Source organism: Triticum urartu, chromosome 6A (genome assembly GCF_056163025.1).
Source record: "Triticum urartu cultivar PI428250 chromosome 6A, HENAU_Tu73, whole genome shotgun sequence".
NCBI classification, from domain to species: domain Eukaryota; kingdom Viridiplantae; phylum Streptophyta; class Magnoliopsida; order Poales; family Poaceae; genus Triticum; species Triticum urartu.
The window spans coordinates 447,947,565-447,951,776 of record NC_141878.1 but is presented as its reverse complement, the minus strand read 5'-3'; positions in this window follow the sequence as shown (position 1 = coordinate 447,951,776).

Below are 4,212 nucleotides of genomic sequence, written 5' to 3'. Positions count from 1 at the left end.
CCCAACGAGGAGCAGAAGGAAATGATAAGCGGTTTCCAGCAAGGTATTCTCTGCAAGTACTGAAATAAGTGGTAATAGATAGTTTTGCGATAGGATAATTTGTAACGAGCAACAAGTAACAAAAGTAAATAAAGTGCAGCAAGGTGGCCCAATATTTTTTGTAGCAAAGGACAAGCCTGGACAAACTCTTATATAGAGAAAAGCGCTCCCGAGGACACATGGGAATATCATCAAGCTAGTTTTCATCACGTTCATATGATTCACGTTCGGTACTTTGATAATTTGGTATGTGGGTGGACCGGTGCTTGGGTACTGTCCTTACTTGGACAAACATCCCACTTATGATTAACCTCTATTGCAAGCATCCGCAACTACAACAAAGGTATTAAGGTAAACCTAACCATAACATGAAACATATGGATCCAAATCAGCCCCTTACGAAGCAACGCATAAACTAGGGTTTAAGCTTCTGTCACTCTAGCAACCCATCATCTACTTATTACTTCCCAATGCCTTCCTCTAGGCCCAAATAATGGTGAAGTGTCATGTAGTCGACATTCACATAACACCACTAGAGGAGAGACAACATACATTTCATCAAAATATCGAACGAATACCAAATTCACATGACTACTAATAGCAAGACTTCTCCCATGTTCTCAGGAACAAACGTAACTACTCACAAAGCATAAACATGTTCATAATCAGAGGGGTATTAATATGCATATAGGATCTGAACATATGATCTTCCACCAAATAAACCAACTAGCATCAACTACAAGGAGTAATTAACACTACTAGCACCAATCCCGGACTTGGAGACAAGAATTGGATACAAGAGATGAACTAGGGTTTTGAGAATACATGGTGTTGATGAAGATGTTGATGGAGATTGCCCTCTCCCGATGGGAGGAGCGTTGGTGATGACGATGGCGATGATTTTCCCCTCCCGGATGGAAGTTTCCCCGGCAGAACAGCTCCACCAGAGCCCTAGATTGGTTCCGCCAAGGTTCCGCCTCGTGGTGGCGGAGTTTCGTCCAAGAAGGTGGCTTCTGATTTTTTCCCATCGAAAGACTTCATATAGCAGAAGATGGCCACCGGAGGGCCACCAGGGGGCCCACGAGGTAGGGGGCGCGCACAGGGGGGTAGGGCGCGCCCCCACCCTCATGGGCAGGGTGTGCCCCCCCTGGTGAACTTCTTCCGCTGAGTATTTTTTATATATTCTGAAAACATCTTCCGTGAAGTTTCAGGACTTTTGGAGCTGTGCAGAATAGGTCTCTAATATTTGCTCCTTTTCCAGCCCAGAATCCAAGCTGCCGTCATTCTCCCTCTTTATGTAAACCTTGTAAAATAAGAGAGAATAGGCATAAGTATTGTGACATAATGTGTAATAACAGCCCATAATGCAATAAATATCAATATAAAAGCATGATGCAAAATGGACGTATCAACTCCCCCAAGCTTAGACCTCACTTGTCCTCAAGCGAAAAGCCGAAATCGAAAAATATGTCCACATGTTTAGAGATAGAGGTGTCGATAAAAATAAAATACGGACATGAGGGCATCATGATCATTCTTAGAGCAACAACTTATATAATTCTTGCCATATGATTTCTTATGCTAGAGTAATAATTCAATCACAATTTCAAGTATGAATCGTAAACTTCATTGAAAACTAACAAACTATAATCTCAGTCATTGGAGCAATTGCAATTTATTATAACATAGGAAAGAGTCAATGTATAAGAGCTTTTCAGCAAGTCCACATACTCAACTATCATATAGTCTTTCACAATTGCTGACACTCACGCAATACTTATGGGTATGGAGTTTTAATCGGACACAGAGAAAGTTAGGGGATTATAGTTTTGCCTCCCAACGTTTTACCTCAAGGGTAATGTCAACAATATTAGTTCATGAAAACTCACATCCAATTAGCCATATATACCAGGATCTTTCCAACATACTGTGCTTGCCAAAGGACAAAATGTAAAAAAGGAAGGGTGAAGATCACCATGACTCTTATGCAAGGTAGGAGATAAAAGTAATAGATAGGCCCTTCACAGAGGGAAGCAGAGGTTGTCATGCGCTTTTATGGTTGGATGCACAAAATCTTAACGCGAAAGAACGTCACTTTATATTGCCACTTGCGATATGGACCTTTATTATGCAGTCTGTCACTTTTATTTCTTCCATATCACACGATCGTATAAAGCTTATTTTCTCCCACACTAATAAGTCATACATATTTAGAGAGCAATTTTTATTGCTTGCACCGATGGCAACTTACTTGGAGGATCTTACTCAATCCATAGGTAGGTACGGTGGACTCTCATGGCCAAACTGGTTTAAGGGTATTTGGAAGCACAAGTAGTATCTCTACTTGGTGTGATGAATTTGGCTAGCAAGAGGGGGAAAGGCAAGCTCAACCATGTTGGATGATCCATGACAATATAATTTATCTTAGATATAAGAAAACATAACCCATTACGTTGTCTTCCTTGTCCAACGTCAACTCCTTAGCATGTCATATTTTAATGAGTGCTCACAATCATAAAAGATGTCCAAGATAGTATATTTATATGTGAAGAACTCTCTTTCTTTATTACTTCCTATTAATTGCAACGATGACCAAAACTATGTTTGTCAACTCTCATCAACTTTTATTTATCATACTTTTTCTATGCGGGCTCATTACTCTCCATAAGATCCATATAATCTCTTTCTTTCTTTTTGTTTCTTTCTCTTTTTTTTATTCACTTAGGATCATGGAAAAATAATAAAGCCCTTGAATCAACACTAATCTTTATTATATATAGCTCACGGACTCGATTACATAGAGAAATCATAAAGCAAAACTCAAAACTAGATCATGCCATAAACTTTATTCTACTAGATCAAGATATTACCAAAAGGATCGAACTAAGAAAAACGGTAAAGATAAAAGTGATGGTGATACGATACCGGGGCACTCCCCCAAGCTTGGCAGTTGCCAAGGGGAGTGCCCATACCAGATGCTCAATTATTCATTGTTGGTGAAGAAGGTGATGGTTTTGCTGATGGCGCAGGCTTCTTCCTTAATTTGCGCTTGAGGACAGAATTTTGGTCCCTTAGGTCCTCGATCTCCTGTTCCAGGCTCAGTATCTTTTTGCATAGTTCCTGCTTGTTTTCCCGCAAGAGGCGAAAAGGGATAAACTCGATCTTAGGTTTCTTTACTCTATCCGGGAGGCTTGACTTTTTGAACTCCACATGCATGTCCCCAGGTTGAGGTAGTGGGACTTCATCTTCATCTGAGCTCATCTCCTCCTTTCCCTTGGGTTCATAGTCCTCTTCTTCTTCCGTAGTCCAACCAGAATGCTCCACATCCCCATAGACCTTAGGATCTGTAAGGTAATCAGCCACATAGCTTTCTCCTTCCGAATCCTGGGACGACATGTTGCTCTGTCTGCAGCAGGACAGCTCAAAACAAAGACAAGAGATATTTGCTGATACGGGAGTCAAAACCTCCGGGAGATTATATAATGAATTTTTACCGACCAAAATATGTGTCGTGTACGAAAACGGAGTCCGGAGAGCACACGAGGTGCCCACGAGGTAGGGGGCACGCCCAGGGGGGTAGGGCGCGCCCTCCACCCTCGTGGAGCCCTTGGGTCCTTCCCGGACTGCTTCTTATTTTTCTATTTTTCTAAATATTCCAAGACGGAGAAATATTACCTTAAAAACTGTTTTGGAGTCAGTTTACTTACCGTACCACATACCTATTCCTTTTCGGAGTTTGAAACGTTCCGGAAAGTGTCCCTTATGTATTCTTCCGGGGTTACAGTTTCAATAACATTGGTTTCAACATTTATGGGATTACCTGTGATATAATGTTTGATTCTTTGACCGTTCACCACCTTCGGATTTGTGCCTTCGAAGTTGTTGATTTTTATGGCACCGGAACGATAGACCTCCTCGATAATGTAAGGACCTTCCCATTTAGAGAGAAGTTTTCCTGCAAAAAATCTTAAAAGAGAGTTGTATAGCAACACATAATCACCTACATTGAACTCACGCTTTTGTATCCTTTTATTATGCCATCTTTTAACCTTTTCTTTAAATAACTTGGCATTTTCGTAGGCTTGGGTTCTCCATTCATCGAGTGAGCTACTATTAAATAACCTCTTCTCACCGGGAAGTTTAAAATCATAATTGAGCTCTTTAATAGCCCAA